The sequence below is a fragment of the Anopheles coustani genome, chromosome 2 (genome assembly GCF_943734705.1).
Source record: "Anopheles coustani chromosome 2, idAnoCousDA_361_x.2, whole genome shotgun sequence".
NCBI lineage: Eukaryota > Metazoa > Arthropoda > Insecta > Diptera > Culicidae > Anopheles > Anopheles coustani.
In genome coordinates, this window is record NC_071289.1 from 55,440,212 (window position 1) to 55,461,478 (window position 21,267).

The 21,267-nt window shown below is 43.0% G+C and overlaps 2 non-coding genes across 2 annotated transcripts; both read right to left on the reverse strand.

The window, feature by feature from the left end:
* Positions 1-12,293: 12,293 nt before the first annotated feature.
* On the reverse strand, positions 12,294-12,365 carry Trnam-cau (transfer RNA methionine (anticodon CAU)). Its single transcript has one exon. It is a non-coding gene; the product is annotated as a tRNA-Met (tRNA).
* A 603-nt stretch (positions 12,366-12,968) lies between these two features.
* Positions 12,969-13,040, reverse strand: Trnam-cau (transfer RNA methionine (anticodon CAU)). The gene has a single exon. It is a non-coding gene; the product is annotated as a tRNA-Met (tRNA).
* Positions 13,041-21,267: the final 8,227 nt, after the last annotated feature.

The following is a 21,267-nucleotide window of genomic DNA, read 5'->3' on the forward strand; positions in this document are numbered from 1 at the left end:
TTGTTTCTACCGAAAAAGGGATCGTGGAATTGTGGCCTCGATGGCGAGTGCCAGTTACTCGTGTGTCCAATGCATTAAGACATGCAGCTTAAATGACCGACATATTTTAGAAATCCCTGTTTGATGGGCTTATTGTCATCTCATTCTGACTACGTTCAACAATTGGCGACTATTTCAAATCGTCAAATTTCCCTGCCCAACATGTATCAATTAAAAAGTATAATGTTGTTATTTATTTGTTAACATATTTTGCGTTCTTTTAAACCGATACTCATGTTAATTCCTTATTCTTAAACAAATTTGTATATCACATGGGCAAGTAATGTACTTGCTAGAAATAATATGATTCACGAATTTTAAATAAGTAGAAGTGAGCAAAGAAATAAATTGATTTAAATCGAATAAATATGCTAACACATTAACGCACATTTCCTCGTTAGCAATAAAACGATGAGAGAGAATAAATAATAAAAAGATAGAAATATAACAAAAAAAATTGTGAAAGAAAATAAAAAAAAAGTATTAACTTATCGTTACTTATAACAACCATTGCTGTTTAGCTAAACCTGCTAAGAATTACATCTAATTTAAGCAAACTATATTGCCATGCTTAAATTTACCATAGCTGGTGGTTGAGTTGCACAGAAGCCTCCAATCTTTTTCCTTCTTTGTCCGGCTATCTTCAACTAAAGATTGAACAATTTATAATCCAATACTTGATCATCACGCCACAGAAAATGATCCAATCATAAAATGCACCCCAAAAGCGTTGCTCGATAGAGTGCAGAGGCAAAACAGATCGGTCCTCAGCGATCAAGGCGGGAGTGTCAGTCGCAAATGTGACAAATAAGTCCCTTTGGTGCTGTACATCAGGTGCGGCTAGGCATCATAAACCTGTCGATCACCGCACGGAGAAGGAAACCCTTTCCGAGCCGGCCACAAATGGGGATGAAGAGTTGCTTGGGACAGCGCTTGCGATGGCGAATGGTCGGTAGGACGATCGATGCTATAGTGCAATGCCGTGCCGAATGGGAACTCGATTGCATTTCGCGGTAATTCATTCCACCGGCTGATTGGTAATTCGCGATTCGCAATGCATCGATGCAACGTGATGCATTCGAGATGCATCCACGAGCGTCCGTCTTTGTGTGGGTTCGTTCGCCGTGAAGATCAGGAGACCTTCTTCTTTAGAAATCAAGTCCCGGTGGCAAATGATACTGATATTCACATATGGAGACGATCGCTACTCTGCATTTTCTTTTTGGTTTCATAGACAACCGCACAGAATCGATAGAGGACTGGTCGAAAGGAATTGTTGGATCGGAGGAAAAAATAGGATGAGAAAAGTTTGTAAAAACAGATACAAGAAAACTGTAAAAAATGGCAATATAATGGTGATTTGTAACTATTTGTCGCAAATATGTGATTTGATTAGCATAATATGTTGGCGATCGTTATGATTGCATCTTGCAACGGGACGCAGCCGGGGCCGTTCACATTCTCCACATTCACCACCTTTCGCTTGCCTCGGGAGACGTCTTGGAATTATTTTCCCTGGTTTTTGCTCCTTTTTCCATTCAGCATACGCGACCGTCTCGGGCCGGGCGTTGGTCAAATGCATGCGTTTGTCGCAAATGGATGCAGCGCCAAAGCGCAGTTGAATGCAGTTCTTTCATTGCACATCTACGAGGGGAAACAAGCGAAGTAAATAGCGTACATACAAAAAGACCTGGTGAAACGGAAACAGAAGCCAAGCTGTAAAAGGAAACGATTTAAAAGAAGGAGCCCGCGAAAAAGGCCATTGTGCATGCCTTATCCGTCGCTGATTTGGTTCGTGTGTGTGTGAGTGGGTGATTGTGTGTATCGGGGACCGTTCAAAGATGGAGATATCCCATGTGTCCAGTGTTCGGCCAATCCATCAATGGTGTGGATCGCCGCGCGGGTTCGCGGTTCGTTGTCTTTTTCTGTGCTTCGACCATTCCTCTCGCGAGCTCGGACGTGAGGAAACGGTTTTCTTGGAGGTCCGATGACAGATTAGAGGCAATCCAAGTCCACCGCCTGCCACCCACGTTCGGGGTAAAAGGGAAACAGGCCTAGTAGCTTCTACCAAATGGAATTCAAATACGGCACTGCACAACAATGCAATCGCTGTATCCGGCTGCGGAGCCGCTGCTTGTTGCGAGTGCGGCAAGTGCATTGCTTAGTAAGCACTAACTCCCGTTTCGGTTGCCAATGCCAGGAGAAAACAATCGATGCATTTTAACTTCACTTTACTCAAAAACTGGAAAGCATTGGAGACGGTTATGGTAGGTCGTACAAACAAAGCTAAGCATCTTCAAGTCAGAATGGTGTTGCAGACGCAGCAACTATGGATGTGGTTGGGAATGTTTAGTTTATTGATATTTCTTATTTAGACTTTTAGGGCCAGGCTTTTGATTATTGAGGAATCATGATTTCGTCATGAAACGAGGTTTTTGAAAAAAAAATTTGTTTTTTAATTGTTATTAAAAAGTTTTTAATGGCCTAAAGAAAAAAAAATTGTAAAACGTTAGACTTTATTGACTCGTAGCTCCACATGAGTCAGTAGGAAAATATAGATTTTTCTAGCCATTAAGTCTAATTCAGTCGCACGCCATTTTCAAATGAGTCAACATTTTATAGCAAAGAAGGGTAAAATAATTTCCGCATCGTTTAAGCACGAATTCGGTGGGGTTAATTTTTATGAACATTTGGCTCCAAACTTGGTCAATGTTTTTGTAGATATTTGTATCTGAACCTGCCCGCGTTTGATGCCGGCTGGTTATGATCCTAAATTTTCCATCGTATATTTTGATTGGATTGACAAATTTACCGTTGATTCCTTCATTGTGCCCAAGGCTATCACCGCCATCGGCCAATGTTCGACCGCCCTCCAGGAGGCCCATTTGCATACAATCGATCCGCAACATGATTTGGACGATCAACTTCAGCGACAAACACATGAAAACAGCCCCAAGAAGCAACAAGTCATTGTACCGGGGCACAATAAACATAAACAAACTGTTGATTGTCAAGCGACGAATACGTCACAATCGGCCTGTCATTTCCATGCGTCGTCCATCGTGAGGGTTTCGGACTCCTCTGTCGGCGTGGGGTGTTTGTCTGATGACGTGCGCCGATTTGTTTATTCTCCACGCTGGTCATCGTGCCTTTGATGGTGGTCCTTTGGCGAATCAAACTTGTCCGCCCTACAAAGGATGCTTTCGTGTGCCCAGCTGGGAGTGTCTTTGGCGGTTCTTTGTATCAAAGCGGATCACCTCATAAGTTGGGTGGTTTTTGCAACGATATCCCATGGATACTTTCGGCACACTGGTGGACGATCTTTGGCCGGAGGGTCCCCGAAATTGTCAAGATTCGAGAGTTCTTGCATGTAGACTACATACGAACTGAATGTTTTACTGACCACACCACGAAGGGCAAAATGGGTTCAAACACCGAACCGGACTCCAACCCGAGGGTAGGGATTATTTCAATAAAAACCACAATTTATAGATCCACTATGGTGCGGCCGTATTTTCTACTTTTCCATCTCCCGTCTGGGCGTGTGGTGGTAAGATTTGGTCTCCATTTCTCGTCGATTAGCCAACGCGCGTCCGGCGTTTCGCGTTCGGTTTCATTTAATTAAGAATCGCCATTCATTCGCACTCTGCGCCAGCACTCGCGGCCAGCGTACGGCAAAGTGCGCCGCAATGTTCATGGAACAAGGCGGCTTGTGAGGAAAGGAGAACGATTTTAATTAAACGATCCCTGCCTTCCGCAGCGTTTTTTGTGTGGACTCGACCGTTTCAGGTTCGGTGTCGTTTTCTTACAGCTTGCTGACGATCACTTGTCTACACCGGGTCGTTGCAGCGATAACCTGCTAATCCTTGCACCGGTGTCGGTGATAACAGAATGCATCGGGAAAGCGACGGCGACGAACCCTCCCGAGGGATTCGATGTTTGCTTGTCTTGCAGTCCCCCGGGAGTGGACGGGACGCTATCGATCGCCGTTGTCCACTCGTTCCCGTGTATCCGATGATAATTATGCTAAGGATGATGTTAAATGCACTTTCCGTCACCAGCTCGGCGTGGGCACGGGGGTACGGGGGCCGGGGGCCAAGGAAGGTCGCCGGGGGGCTGGAATGTGCGCGATGCTTTTCGCGACCGGTTTCGCGGCTGGGAACGCGCAATGCGTGATGGTTGCTAATTAAGAAACTTGTAGCCCGCGCTGGACTGATATCGATCGTGCTGAAGATAGGGAAGATGAATTTGTAGCTCGATGCACTTATTTGCAGTCGAATCATAAACGTGATCCACTTCCGGTTCGGCTCGATAAGGGGTTTTTTTCATTGAGATTGTTCTTATGGGTTTGTTTTTTATATTTTGTGCAATAAGCAGCCAACAGAAGATCATGAAAAAAAGTAGTAAATGTTGTATCATAAAAGTAATTCATTTTGTTTTTGTTAGTTTCATCAACTACTTTTAATTCGTTAAATATGTAACATATTAAAAGTTCCTCATTGTAATCAATGGTGTGTTCCGTATACTAATATTGTAACTTATGAAGGATGTTTCTTCTTCTTCTTCTTCTTCTTCTTGGCGTAACGACCTCTTGGTCATGCCTGCCCGTTAAGGGCTTACGAGACTTGTTTCCATGTTGTACGTGGATAGTCAGTCCTCTTGTACAGGGGAGGGTCCGGTCTCGGTTGGGATTCGAACCCACGCCGTCGAGGTGGTGAACCCCGGCGCTCGTGGGTCGATTTTCTAACCGGCGCTACGGATCGGCTGTCGCGGACCCCAATGTTTACATGAAGGATGTTTACAAACGTTCAATTAACATTATATTATTGCTACACTGTTTGTAATCCATCTAAATAGCTGGATAACGTATTGATGCGTATAAGAAATGCATATTCGTACACTACATGTTTTATTGTATGAAGAAAGTAAGCCACAAAGTTTGTTGAGATGGAACCAAAAACGGTGTAATTTTTTAACGGTGTAACATTGAAACAACAGCTTTTGCGACTTTTTTATAAAGAAACGCATTACATAAAATTCGAAAAAGATCATGAGGTGAAACGAAGATGAAAAGAAAAGAAGTTGAGATTCTTACACTCTGCCGAAATAGTCGGCTTAAACTAGTTCTGGCTCTGAATTTACCTACGGAGTCAAAATCACCGACTTCATCAAATGCTTATCCATAACATCCCAAAAGGAACGACCCCATCACGTCCCGAGCACCAGTTTAAAGCCACGACCACGATAGGCTTTGTGGCTTGCGGTTTAGGAAATGCTATAAATTTCCCATTTAACGGAATTAATTTTAATTTTCGCCCAATAAAAATGTTTTGTGGTGTTCACTTCACTTGCGGTAACCGAAAGCCCGAGGAAAAGCAGGAGAAACGGGGGATGATTCCGGATCGTACCGCTAGTTTCCCGTCAGATCATCAAGTGAAGGGATTTGGGCCGTTCGTGAGCTTGTGGAATGGCGTTCTCTTATGCGCGGCAAGCGCGCGTTTGTAGTTTGGCGTTCTTTTTTTATTTCCAACACCGCTGATCGCGCGGGTCGGCTGAAGAGTTCTGCTTCTAATGGTCACACTTCCCGGTGCAGAAAACGGGACACGCCAGAGCGAGCGCCTCGCCGCAGCCATCGAACAATAGTGGACGCTAATAAACGGTAATAGGATTCGTGCCGGGCGAGGCGAAAAGCTAATCCACAATCCTCAAAGGGGAAATGCCGCGTGGGCAGCAAAGGATGAATTATAGCAGGTCAAGAGAAAGAAGATGTACATGAGCCGTTAACGCCGTGTTTTTATCAATGTGGAGTATCCGAGGTCCATCGTGGAGAGCACGCGGAGTAACTTAAGTAAATCGTCCATTTGATTTTAACTAGAAAGAAATTGTTGCTCTGATTTTAATGAACAAAATGAGGGACTTTTGCACGGTACACGAAAATGAAAGTAAGATATCTTATGGCTAACTTATTTTTTTAACAAGATCGAACAGCGTGGTTTCACTTCTCGTGCATCGGTGAGCAAGAAGTAGGTAAGTCAGAAGGCCCTTCTCTTACAGCTTTTAATGTCTGTACTCTAAGTTGGATCTCCTGCTAAATGGTGGCCTAATTGAAGTGATCACATTACCACCATCGGGTGTCATTAAGATAAGACGATAGCGCAAGGCACCCGGACAAAATGTGTCGAAAGGGGTTTAGTGTAGCGTTTTGCTGCTAAAAACAGAAGCTCCGTCAGGTATCCGACACATGTACAAGTATGGATGAAGGGATATGGGGAGTTCACATGCTAGTTTATGCAGGTGTCTGAATATGTGGAGTGCACACATGTAGTGCTCACTTATGACATGGTTGATGGAATTAAAAATGTGTATAATATTTTGCCGAAACTGTTCAATGGCGCTTGTGTAAGACAGATGATGGAAGGAATAAATGAAGTTCATTTGATGTGTTACATGAAGGCCAAAAGGAAACATTTTCCTAAGTTTTCCAGCTTAATTTTGTGATGCAGAAGAAAAGTTTACATTTTATATCGTCTCCCCAAAACAAGTCAGAATATTGTTTTGAGTTTCTTTGGTTCAGTGAACTGCAATTCAAGACATTTATTATAGTTATACCATCTAACCACATCGAATCCCAACCGAGACTATCCACGTACAACAGGGAAACAAGTCTCGTAAGCCCTTAACGGGCACGCATGACCAAGAGGTCGTTACGCCAAGAAGAAGAAGAAGAAGAAGAAGCATACCATAAACGGTATGCACTTGCTTAAGGTGATGAAAGATATCGACGACTGTAGGGTACTTAACCTTATTATTGAAGATGCTATAGCTTTACCCCATAGTTAGGCTTAATTTTTAGACTTATCGGCTCATTTTTTAAGGAGTGATACAGTTCTATTGTCCGTCCAGCTCTAGAGCGTGATAGTGTTGTGTGCAGTCCTTATACTTCGATCTTCGAAGTTAAAATTTCAACCGATAGTTAGGCTTAGGTTTTGGACTTATCGGCTCAATTTTTTGACTTTCGTGGCCATTTTTACTGTTAAGGATTGATACAGTTCTATTGTCCGTGCAGCTCTAGAGCGTGAAAGTATTGTGTGCAGTCCTTGTACTTCGATCTTCATTCTCAATCAATGGATTGAGTCAATCCCACGTACGGTGTCGCGATTTGCTATTAGAGTTACTATTGTTTATGTAGTGCTTATTTGTTCATATAGACAAACATTGTCCGATGGCAGTAAATCAGAATTTCAATTGAAGACTCAAATCAGAAAGTTCTTCAGGTTTGAAATTACAAAAACTCATACCACGTGCTACTTTTCTTGTTTAGCGTATTGATTTGTGTTTGATTTCACCGTGTTTAGGGCATCCTTTGTTGGTTAGTGTTAACTGGTTTCCTAATTTCTTCCTATTGAATATGAATTTTCAATAACATTGATTGTATAATTTTCTAAATATGCAGTTATATCTCTACTATGAAAAGGTTGATGTTCCTTAGAACACAAAACAACTGTTTTCAAATGTCCGTGCAATTTTATTGATAGCCAGCACGGAAAACGATTTTAATAGCTTGTGTACGCTTCATGTAAAAGAACCTTGCGGTCTTTTCTCTCGATCGAGTAGATCAATAAATGACATTCTCAACCAAGCCCAATCACCGATGTAAATGTTTACATCCTTCGCTCGGCGCTGGAATGTTGGTGCATTTTGTAAACTGTCGTTTTGGAATTCGCCACTAAACGTTGCCGCAATTCATTATACCGAATGGTGCGGGTATCTGGGACGGTCCGAAGGAAGAGTGTTTTTAACCTCGTTTTCTTCGCCTTGGTTGAACGTGTCCTGAGGAATGCCTCAACATGATCGGCCACCTTTCGGGAGGCTGACGTTTCCCGGTGAAAAGCGATCCCTCACGACGGCCCACCGGTTGGGACGTCCACGGAAATGCGTGAGAAACACCAACCCCGGTAGACACGCTCGCCGGACAACGGTGTGGACAAATGCGGGATGCAGATACGGGGTGATTTGCGGATGGGCAGAAACAGCGCGATGCGAATTAAAAACACACCTCGTGGTGCAGGCAAAGATGTCCACGGCTGCATTTAAAACTGCATTGCACCTTGTTCACACGCCGGCAACATCGAGCAATATCATTTTCTTCCCGTCCCAGCACACCAAACGTGCAAAACGGCGCAGAACAGCGTTCCTTTACTCGCCTTTCCAGGCTCGTGGCTTCCGCGCTTACCCGGCAAGCGTCGTCTCGTGGCACTCAGACTATGTCGTAATGGCCACAAATAAGTACCTGGTGCGGTGCGGTGCTACCATTTTTAGTTCGACTATTCAGATGAATTAATTATACACGTCGCGAAGCTGCATCCCGGCGAGCACCGTTGCCGGGCTGCGTTTTTATGCCCGCTTCTCATGTCAGGAGTCCTGGCGAGATAGCGATACGATACGATACATCCATTCCACCAGGGGGCTCCACTAGGGCGATAATTTTGAGCGGGGACTCAGCTGAGAGCTTTGCGGATGTAGTTGATGTTCGGGAAAATATAACCAAACATCGCGATGCATTTGAGGATCGATTCAAGGATCGAGATGAGGATCTTTTGTTCTAGAAAAAAGAGGAAAATTTGTAGGCATGGGAAAGTTCAATGAATTTGAATTAGGCATTTAAATAACCTTAGATATATCTCACTGGTGATTGATCGGGTATGGTTAAATAACGGATCATTATCATAAAGTGAAGTAGTAGAAACAAATGGTCTAGTAATTAAAATATATATTGTTGATGTCAAATTCGAACTTCCAAACTTTATCTAGGTGTAAAATAAAAGCTCAAGAAATTACGTGATTTGGTTCCTTAAGTATGGCGTGATTTTCCGCTTGGAGTAAACAGTTTCCCCTAGATGGAGTTCATCATGTTTCATTCCAATAAAAGTACACTTTTATGATATTATCACCGTTTGATTCGATCGAGAGTTTTCAACCCACTTTCCAAGTGTGATTTATGGGTATCCACCGAAGACAAGTACGGCACCTACCCGGGATGCCTTCGCTGCCGGCTGTCAGCATAACCATATTCACCAAGCAATGCACGGGTGGTGCACCGGAGCAGGACAAATGGGCCGAACTCCGAAGCCCATCCAAAACAAACTCTCCCGTACATGATCTTCAGTTGTCGCCGGGAAAAAGTGGTTGTTTCCAGCCATCCGCGTGTCCAGTGCTCGGTAGTTAATGTATATTTAATTTTATGGTTTCACGTAAGGACTGCCGCCAGTGTCAGGAGCGACTGCTGATGAATGGGGCAGAAAGTGCATAAAATTTACTGTCCCTCTCACAGGACCAGGGTGAGCTTGCCATCATTTTCTTCCATCTTTAGCCAGTAGACACCAACGACGACGACGACGACGACGACGACGAAGGTGTTGCACGGTGTGGTTCTTACACCTGTACCAAAACGCCACACCAAGGCGTCGTCTTTTTCCTATTCCGACCGCGGAAACAACACGGCGGTTTACTAGGTTTGTAATTAATTACAAAATTCTTGGGCACTGCAATACGGAAAATGACGGGAAATGTTGTGTGGAAACAAAAACGCAGGTTGCTTCCATGTGCTGAAGATTTGTTTCCCAGGTTATCGAGATTCATAAGTAATTAATACCTTCCCATCAACAACTCGCGGCTCCGCGTGCGACTGACTGTAAATGGTCAGGACGTCTTTGGTCGGGCATACGAACACCTTCTACAGCAACCGACAAACTGTGCTGATGGTCCCGGTGAGCCTTGTAATAGCGGCTTAGTTTCCACCAGCTTGTACACTCTTGTGTGTCCGGAAAATGATACAAGAGCTGTATGGAATGCCAGAGCATTACCTGTTTCTGCTAATGTTTTCTCCAGCTTTGCAGTGAAGCACAAAGAGGGCTGCTTAGCCGAAAGAAATCGACTACTCCGCCGGTGTGAGGAGAATCATTTCTTGACATTGAAACTCGAGGCAAATCTGGCACGATGAGCTCATGTGAGTTAGAGGACGCTGTCGGATGAGGGATGATGACAGCAGCATCGCGATACTGGTGTCGGTTTCGAGTGTTAATATCGGTGTCGACTTGGTGCCACAAATCCGAGAATTGTAGGTTGGTGGGAATTTCTGAAGTAACAAGGTGTTTTTTGTTAATTGCACAGTATAGTCTTATTTAACAATTTTCAAATTCTCCACTAGAGTGTATGCTATAGCTTATTAACAATTATGGTTTTTAATATTCTAGCATGAGGCATTATTTTAAAAATAGCCAAAAGTTTTACGGATAAACCGTTCCTAATTTTTTGTTGCATAAAGGAACGATATTGACTCTTGCATACTCGATTTCTTTTTTTTTACATCCTTCCAACATCCCCCCCCCTCCTCCCCCCCCTCCCCCTGCATAACGCAAGCCTTCGTGGTGCGGGCAGCGTGTGTTGATTAAAATTCATCTCACAAACGCACCATGATTAAGGCAAATAAAGTGCATTAATTGAAACAACGGCGTGCAACAGAGCAACCTTCGAGCAGAGTAAAACTGGGCAACACTGCGGCCCCCCGGCGGAGCGAAAGAGTCATTAGGTGCATTAAACGCCAGATGACTCAGCGCAGGCAGCGAAAAGGACTCCCAACCGGACGGAGACACCCGGTCATTCTTTTTCCTTTCCATCGGTTTGATATTCGGGGTGGAAAAAAGAGGAAAAATGCTAGTGGACTTTTGCCTTAGGATTGTTAATTTTGTGGTTTATTTTCATTTGTGGGGTATGCGCCGTTCGCTGTGTCCTTACCCATTTCGCGACCGAACTCCGACTCGGAGCCCTGGTGCTGCAACGTTGACCGTGCAATTCCGTGCAACCACTCCGGTCCGGTTCGCTCCATCAATATTTATGACACGAGCGAATAGATTTGCGCAGCATTCGGTCGCACTGGTGCCGATTGGCCTCCAGTACTGCACCAGGCAGCCCGGTTCGGTTGGTCGGTTTCGCGTGGTTTTCTTGTTTGTAGTTTTTTTCATTCAACTTCATTCTTTCTCATATAAATTTTCGCGAACCTTTTGCTTGCGGATTGAGCGGTCATTAAAATTGAATAATCCTATCCGCGGTGGGCCCCGGCTTGGGTTGGTCGCTCGGTCGTTAGATTGTCCTCCCAGTCGGTCAGGCTCTTTTTTCCTCAATTGACCACTTAGTGCTGCTAATGGGTGGAAGCGCAACGATTAACCCGAGCAGAACAGAGCGCTTGCTTGATGATAAGGGAAAACGAAACCCATGCGAAGGACGTACGCGCATAGCGGACCAAATTTGTATCAACAGCCGTTTTTCGCTCGTGCCCGTGTTCGGAGGAAGTGAATAATGTTTTCTGTTTTCTTTTGATGTTTATCATATTTCTAGCTTTTGGATCCTGTTACTTTTGCGCAAAGTCGTCCGGAGCGAAGGAAATTTAAAAGTGTTTTTTCTTCGGACGTTCAAACGTGAAATTATGCATATTCATGCGGCCTCGGACTGTAAATGTGACTGATCAAACTCAAGAACCCGACGCTGCGAACGCGACCGAAATGTACCCAAATCAAGTCTTATAAATAAAATTCCCTCATGAATAATATTCTAACCGATCGTCGTTCATCAGCCACCGAAAATAAACGTTCCTCGATAGGTTGTTTAAGCTGAATGCACCAGTTTTTGGACTCTTTTATTTGTTTTGCGATGCGTGCTATTTGATTTTTAATTCTCTGACCAGTGCCAAACAGCTTACCATGCCATGATTTTGTGCTGGCTAATTAACAATTATACGCTGGGCCAAAAGATTGTTTCCACTCTTCTAGAAGCAAATCCATCAGTAACACGTTCATCACGCTTCTTATGTTCCACGATTTGGACTTGTTGATTTGTGAACCCATATTCGAGATAATATCAGATGAGTGATTCGCATTATTGTTAGATAAATCGCAGCGTAAGTCATGCAGATAAAAGTGACCGAGGTAAGATGTACGCAACGCTAAACCTCATTTATAGTGAACACTCTAATCTGAATTAATGTAGAGCAGTGAATAATAAAATTAGGTTCGTTTGTACTTTTGTATAGTTTTGTATCGTTTCTGTTTTATTTACAAATTGAAATACAAAAGGGTAGGTTTGTTTTTACATATTGTTGTGAACCGCATGTAGATTACAAATATAATAAATGCGAGACAAACAAACAAGATAAAAATCGCAGGTGTTAACGTAGGAGTAAATATAAAAAATCCTTTTCATAGCAGAACGTAGTTTCGATCTACGGACCTCTGGGTTATGGGCCCAGCACGCTTCCACTGCGCCACTCTGCTTCTGTAGTGTAGATATTATAATGACTTATAGTATCGCCGTTCGAATCCCAACCGAGACTGGACCCTCCCCTGTACGAGAGGACTGACTATCCACGTACAACAGGGAAACAAGTCTCGTAAGCCCTTAACAGGCAGGCATGACCAAGAGGTCGTTACGCCAAGAAGAAGTATCGCCTTAATGTAACAATTGATAAAAGGACAATTTAATTCAAATTAATGTAAAAACTGATGTAGGGAATGTGGAAATATCCAATAATATTAAACACTTTTCTTTCTTAAATTTGATTATATTTTTATAGCTCAAATCATAACAAATCAAACACAAGCTGCGTTTTATTTTTCCAACTTCTGTAATAACTGTAAAAAACCAAAACATGGATTACACATTATCACCATGATTTGCGGCTCTATTTGTAGTCGTTTGTGTTTTTCTCTATATTGTTTTCTCGTTGCAATGTGTTTTTTTTCATACCTTGATCAATACCTACAATAATAATTAGTGGTCTAAACTTTTGATGTTACACTGGATTTTTTATGTTATTTATTAAAGAATACAGTGAGGTGGGCTGGCTAAAAGGCTAAAAAGCTGACATTTCGTCTTTATAGCAGAACGTAGTTTCGATCTACGGACCTCTGGGTTATGGGCCCAGCACGCTTCCACTGCGCCACTCTGCTTATGATGACACGATGCAATAATTGCTACACTAAGCTGTCAATGGACAAATAAACCTTTCTTACATTTTACACATTTATGTTTTTTTTAATGGAATATTTTGGCACGCCACAATTGCATCGCTTCTAAACTTTGTGATCATTTAGAAACTTATTCCAAATAGATAGAATGTAAATGACGTTGTAAAATCACATCATTTTTAAATAAATTGCTCTATATATGTTGCAGCTAAGAACATATGATGAATAAGTGTTACAATAAAAACAATAAAGATAGAATAGGGTAGACAATCACAGTATAATGATTTCAAGTAACTTAATTTTGAGTATAGTGTAAGCAATTCTTTAAACAAAATATGTTCCCGCGAGATTAAAATGAAACATTTAAATAATTTGATTCTTCCTTTCTTTGTTAGACACAAATGTTCTCTGGTTATTGGAGGGTAATACGTTCCGGTAGTTTACTTTCTTGTAAAGAAGAGAGGACAGCTCGAGAGACCTTTGATAGAAGTAAGACTTTAATTAACCTAGCCAAATGCATTTCCATTTTAATTGATGCAACCTCGAAGTGGCCCGTGTTTTCGATTCGTTCGAACAACGTGTCATTTGACCATAGCACATTTAAGTAGCGTTCGGGTGAAGGTCAAGCAATGTTTCGGCCTTTTAAAGCTGCAGCTACGTTAATTGAACAATAAACCCAGAGCAACGTTTCGAAGCAATGCACATGAAGTAGCAACAAAACCGTAATGGAAAATGCAAACCCTCCATGAGGTTGCATCTTCTCGGGTTTCCCCAGTCCACCTATCGCTCCTCATTTTCACGTCATAATTTTGTTTTATTTATTGCACAACAGCTACTCTCTGTCCCATCAAGGGAACTGCGCACAGAAGTAGAATGCAGTATGGTGGAAGGTCACCGAGACAAGATCATGCTATGAAATCAAACATAAAAAGGAAGTAGCAGAGATAAAACTTGATAAGGGTTCGATACCAGGCAGTATAGGGTAAGGATGAGGGGAAAACGGTATAAAAATAGACATCCAATAATACAATCGTAACATAAATCAGTCTCATAAAACGCACACAATAAACCGCTCGTTGTCACTGCGGTAAGCAAACAAAAATGCACTGTTTGCAAATGCACTTTTTTGTTCCTTCCCCTTTTGTTCGGTGCATAATTGTGTGCCAATATCGGTACGCAGCATACAGTCGCTAATGTTTGGCTCGGCACCGATAGGGCAACACGGGATGCTCTACCATGATGGAAAGGGGTGGCGGGAAAACTGCCCATAAATTTTACGGTTAATGGGAATGCAAATTTTGTTTAAAAATAAAACAACTACCTCCCGGATGTGCATCCACTGCACGTTATCGCACAGCTTTATTGCTATGAAGCTGTCGTTGATTATCAGCTCTAAAATTATACAGCTTTGCTCTCGTCTCTGGTAAGCATGTTTTTTTTCTACTGTCTATGACACAAACGGACACAGTTTCCAAACCGTTCGGTTTAAAAGTTTTATTTAGACATTGTTGTCGAATATCCAGAGATAGAAATAATACTTCTTCGGAACGGAAATGTGCAACTTAGCTAAAGATTTGTTTTATAGCCTGACGGTTTCATGAAGATTATTAAGTTGTATAAGATGAAAAAAATATTTACCCGACGAATGACGACGAATGTAAAAATTCTCGATCATATTTTTATGGCTCAACTTTTTAATAACGAACAAATTATTATTGCCTTCCATTTGAACACTATGCTAAATTACAAAATTAGGTTTAGCAAAGATGTTTACGACGCTAATTTTTTATATTTTATTTTCTGTTTGATTTGATTTCGGTTAATATTATTTTAGTTCTCCATGTATGTAAATTAAGTTTTGTCCTGTGCATGATCATTTTGATGAACACATCTAAAATGATTTGATGAACACATCTAAAATGATCCTTTTTCATGAGCCTTGGAACCAGTGTAAACATTCTTGGGAAAGTTTCGTCCCATGCCGTGACGAACCGGTGAACAGCCGCCAATCTGTTGCCAGCGGTAGAACATTCATACCTTTTCCTGCATAAATCATGCCCTGAACCTGTCCCGATGACGTTGCTCCGCTATGCTCGTCCTTGCCAGATGAATCCTTTCCCGATCCAACCGTATACCCTGCGCATTAATTCGGAGTAGCTTGTGGGTTCTTTTTCGTAATTTCCTTCGCGATCGAATTCGAGCGGGAAGGGATCTTGGATTCGGTTTCGTACACATGGGGAAGGAACACGGAAATAAACGCTCGGGCGGATGAAATAGAAAGACGCGGAGAAAAGTCTCGCGGGAATATGTGGAACACGCCGTGCAGGAAAAAGGAAAGTAAACCCCTTAAATTTCACCTTTCGACATACGCAGAAGACTTACGGCCTGCAACAACGATAGGTTTAAGAAAGGTAAAAAAACAAAACAACGAAGAAAACGCTCGTGGCTTCCCGCGAGAGTCCCCGTGAGAATGAGGACAAAGGAAAGGTTTATCTTTGATTGAGAGCAGCTGTTCCGCGCTGCAGTTGTGCGTGGTCCAACTTCTTATTAGTCGTAACGATGTAAAATTACAGAGCCCCTGCATGTGCTGGTGCATGGGGTTTTCGGACCACGCCAGTAGGGACAGAACCAGTTGGACTCCCGGAATGGGCGTCCGGATGGAGCAAGGACGACGTCGACGAGGATTCCGGTACCGGACGCAGACGGGTGGTAATGACATCAGACCGGTTTGGTTTTTATTTTGTTTATTCCTCCCAGAGGACACAGGAAAGAAAATGGAACATCAGGACTTACACTTGCCTTTTCCGGCTGAACCCCGAGACCGGAGGGTCAGATCAATCCAGTTTTAGATACTGACTGGCTAGGTTTGACTTTGGAGAGGTGGAGCAGACCGTAACGATGGGTTGTTGCAACGAATGCACGAGCAGTTATTAAGTTAATCATAGAAATAAAAGCTCAATTGACAAGGCGCAAGAAATTGCACGATTGCATCCTTCGGATGCGGATTATATCAAGCGCAGATTGGTTAGTGGAACGATACTTTTAACACTAGAGTTACCAGGATTTGGACGCGAGCAACTCTACCGCGACCAGTTTAAATGACTGGTGGTAGCTTCGTGTTAAATAGTTTTTTAGAATATGTTATGTGGCTAAACCTCAAACGGTCTCACAGCTGTTTTTGGAGTAACAATCTACTTGAAATTGAATATTTCTTGAATAAAAATAGGCTGTATTAATATTTATTCAGTACAGTCGTGTTGCAACATGCACTGTTGAACAAATAAAAATGACTGGACCCGCAAGAGTTGTTATAAAAATATTTTTATTCAATAACAACAGATTTTTTTAAATTCGGACATCACAGGTGTGAACGTTTTAATAAATATGTAAAAGTCATGCATCAGCTGCGATACAAATGTTTTATCTAATAAGAAAAATATTGCGATTGAAAGGTATCAGACCAGTCAAAAATACTGATCCGGTAGTTTTAGTGTTAAAGCGTGGGATTTGACCTTGTTTATGTTTTCGGCTGATTTGTAAAAATAAAAAAGGGTTCTTGTTGCCAATTGAACATTAACTGTAATTGAAACATTGGAAAAATTAGTATCTGCGAAAATACCATCCAAAGTCGCAAAGAAACTAATCGCTCAGATATATTTTCCGAAAACTGTCCCTTTACGTTACCACCGGGCAAATCATCATCGAATCACCGTTAAGTTCAAATTTTCCACCAATCGGTTCCGACAGATTTGTCTTGCCCTAACGTTCCCTTTTGTGGTAAAAGCAAGCACCGTCTCACGCGAAGCGCACCTGTTTATTTATTGAGATGCAGTTCCGTGCAGGACCCCATCCTCGCGGCCCAATTCCGGCCGGTCTCACAAATTGTTTTTTATCGTTTTCCCCGTTCGAATCGAAGAAAGCGGTCAAAAGGAGGTAAAAAAAAACAAGGAAAGAAACCCGCGAGCAGTTGGATGCAACGAGAGCGTTGTCGGGCAGGACGCTTACCAATTGCTGTATAATCAGGCTACTCGATCATGGAAACATTGCTAACCAACCGCTGCCACCACCGCCACCATCGCCTTTGACTTCGACCTCGAGAACGAGGATGGCTTATTTGGGTGCAAAGTTTCGGTGAAAGCGTCGATGGAAACGCTGGACACACCAGTCCCAGCGCGAGTGCAGAGGCAGCTTCCCAGAAATGTAGCAGGTTTTTTGGGCACGGAGGGTTTCGAAAATTTCGGTCAAACTGTTTGGCGCACCGTGTTTGCGATCATACCTTTCGCCTGCTTCTTACGGTAAATTCGGTGTTCGTGTGTGTTTGTGTGTGTGTCACTTGAGAAACCGAAAAAAGGCAACATATAAAATAAATAAACTGACCGATACCGTTGGACGACGCGGCCAGCTCCCATTCCCGGAGCTATCGAACCCGAGATGCAAGAGATGCACGTTGCATCTCGAGAGGCCCAAATTTGGGGCCCCTTTTTTACTCCAACTGCCCACAACATCAGTGGGGAGAGAATAAAATAAATCGCCAACCGGAAGAATCGGTCGGCCGAAATGTTCCGTCGACGCACAAATGGTTCGCCCGCCGTCCACCGACACACATGCGTCCCATCAGTGGGAAAGCGGTGGAAAACGAAAAGTAAATGTGGGCCTAAATAAATCCGAAACCACGCGAAACTGGGTGAGATTCATTTTACTTTCCGTTTTTGGGAATGGTTTTCGGGCATCCTGCAGCCCTGCTGCCCACCCCTTACCCTTCCGCTGGCCAGTTGGAGCCAGTTTCGAAAGAGAGAAGGAGACAGAGAGAGATTTCCTGCTACGGGGGCGATTGGCCTCGGGATGCGGACCGTGGGCAGCTGCCACCGCGTATTGCGTACTGTTTCGGTGGTTGTAGCTTGGGATATGTTGTTTTGCATCGCCCTCCCCGCGAAACCTTCACGCCAAGCCGCTGTGTGTGGTGCATTCGGTTGCAGCAGTTTACTGACCTAAATTTGGCGGCGTTTATTTTCTTGAAGAATCGCAACATGTGCTCGATTCGGACAAGATTGATGCTATTTTTATAAATATAAGATTTTCGATGTTTTCTTTCATCAACAATCTTAAGGTTTAGTTCAAATTGCCTATGTTCTGGTTAACAAATGTGACCATAAAATACCAACCAAGAAATTGTCTATTGTAAGGGTGGAATTAAATTTAAATTGAGGAAATTATTTCATTTCGTGATACAGACAGTTTTTTCTCCTCGGAGGAAAAATTAGCAAGCTCTCCAAAACGTGTTGATTGAAAAATAATACATTTGCTTAAAAAAGTACAACAAAATGCAACACACCTTGATCATGCATAAATCTTTTGAGAAAATTTTGAAAGTTTATGCAATGATTTTTAATTGTTATACAGCCACTTAAACAGGAGTGTTTGGGAGGCATATAGCTACCAATATTATACTTATAGGTATAATGGGTTTAGCGTTTGATAAAATTAAATAACCACACGACAGTAAAAAAACTGTTATTTGATGTCAACTGGCAAAAAAATGAAATGTTACTTCAACACGCTAAAATTAACTAACTATCCTAACTAATTAACTATGTTAACTAATTATTCATAAAGAATATCGATGTGAATTGCTTGTAGAACTGGTAAATGCTGCTTTTCGCCTTCGACTATTAGATTGTTTGTTGTTTGGCAGGATATTAGTTAAATTGGAACATAACTTTTCTTTTGAAAATCGTTCAATAAACTTTATCATACGCATGATATCAATAAAACTTCCGCTATTTGCCTCAGATCTCTAATGAACAGTAGTAGTAGTAGCTTTGTCAACATCTATTCAAACTATTGAGACTATCCCAGATAAACGTTTTAAACAGCAACAAATAGTGTATAACGATGCATATGAATGTGCAAGTATCAGTTAAGCAAATTTATTAGTTTTTTTACTAAAAACTAGTGATAAGCAAACAATATCTTCATAAAAACTCACCAGAATCAATATGCTGTTATAACAGTTAGACGCCGTGTATTGGTGAAATGAAATTTCTCAATACCTTCAAAGCATCCATTTTCCTCGAGATGTCTCGCATCGAGCATGGCACAATGCGCCTTTATGGATAAGCTCCAAAAGGGCACAAAGAGAATGAAAAGTCACCGAAACAAAGAGGTCAAGTGTGTGCATTCGAGAAAATCGAATCAACCCTAGCCGACTCGAAAACGTGCTGACCATCGCATAGTACATCAGCATAACAGAACGACAACATCAAACACTTCAATCCTCTAGCGGCCTGACCCACCGACACTAGGCGCAATACTCCCCACGTCCCATCGTTCCATGTCATGTGTCGTCGCCGAAGCCGTTGGGTGACGAAACCCTAATTGACAGCCTGGGAGGAAGGCGAGAAGGAGAAGTAAAAACGCGTCAAAATTCATCGCGCGCCTTTTTTAATTAAATGTTTATTTTAGCGCCCACCGAACGCTCTCGAGCGAGACGCGGGACCTTAAAACTGGGAGGCTGGCTTTCACCCTGGGATCGCCGCGACGACTCGTTGGCGCGAGGCCAAAAGGGTGCAAAGGGCTTAACCTTCGCCGAGTGGGAAACACACATTCAAATGGACTACCCGAAAGCATTGCTCCGGTCCGAGTACGAGTTTGGTTATTGTTTGAAGCTTGGTGGGCGTTTCGAGCGCGTTTACAAATGTGGTCGCTTGTAAGGAAAATGTCTTTTTAATGGATCTAGCCCGATAAGACGTGTGGAGATGACTGAGAGGCTTCACACCCTGGCAGCGAGTGGCGTTTGGTATTTTTTTTTGTACGTTTTGTTAACAAGTTGCCGGTCCGTGAGAGGGGTCGACGGAAAGTTCACTTTATTTAATGCTTTCGATTGGTGTTCGAAGCTATTTATTTATTTTGGTAAACGCAAGATATGGGATCATAGGGTATCAGTAATGTTTTGATTGCATTTAGTGAACCCTTAAGGTGGAGCATCCTTATCAGTGTGCCTTAAATTCTAACATGGTTGAGCTCTTAGTTGCTGATAAATTGGGCAACAACACCATTATTGATAAAGGTGTTTGAATCAAAGGATTATCATCATTGAAAGTTTTAAATCGATTTGGTAGACGTTGTAAAATATTAAACTATAAGTGAATTATTTTGGCTGGATGGTGATACCACATGGGAACCACCTATAAAATAGATGTTGTATAACGCCCAAATAAGGGTGTTTCCGATCCCTATCTCACCCATTTTGCTAACAATGTCTCAGGCAGCCGTACAAAAGGTTTCATTGGTTTGACTTCGTTGGTATCTTTTTTTAATTTATCGCCCATCAAAGCGATACGACGGCCAGCGGAGTCAGTTCTGTAACCGATAGCTGGTCCGTTTCTATCCCTCATTACGGTGACTGACACATTTTCCTCCGGGATCTCAGGGGTTTCCTCCTAATCCTGTGCCCTACGCCAGGGGGAACGCAACGAATGGGTTCCTGCGGAAGAACGAAGCAATGAAAATTGGGTTATGGCATTTCGACAGAACCCGCGCGTACAAGCCAAGCCCATTAAACTGCAGTCTCGCGGATGCATCGCGACTCCACGGGGTCAAGACTCCTGCAGCGCCGATCGCCATTACTTTCCACCTACGGGCCCTTATCGGCGCGATCAGCTCAATGTTCCATTATCAATTTGTCAGCGCATGTTGGGGGTGCTGCGCATGGACGGCCAGGTCGACGGTCACATATGCTGCCGTACCGGCGCGGGTTCGGCATGAATTCGCGCCCGCTTCTGTCCTAACCGGCGAGCAACTTTTCCTCTTTTTTTTTTGGTTTACGATCCCTTTTGCCCGCACCAGCATAAGTGGAATGGTGGAGGCAGGCTTTTAAGTGACTACCCACCATCTAGCCGGGCCGCCAAGCTCGCACCAAGGCAGGGGTCACTTTGGTAATGCGATATCAGCAACGCAGACGAACGCCAGCACAAAGAGTGAAACAATTTGGCGGCACCAAATTAACGCGAGCCGCAACCGAAGGGCCGTTCTTTGGGTCGCTAGTTACGCAAGGGTGCCCACGGACAAAAATGGTCAGCAGTTTTCTTCAGCTTTGGATCTGACGGCTGCTGACGTTGGGGAACGAGGGACGAATAGGTGGGAGGGGAAACGCAATCGGAAGGTTTGTGGCCCTCACGGGGGGTGCTGGGAAAAGGTCAAACAAATAATG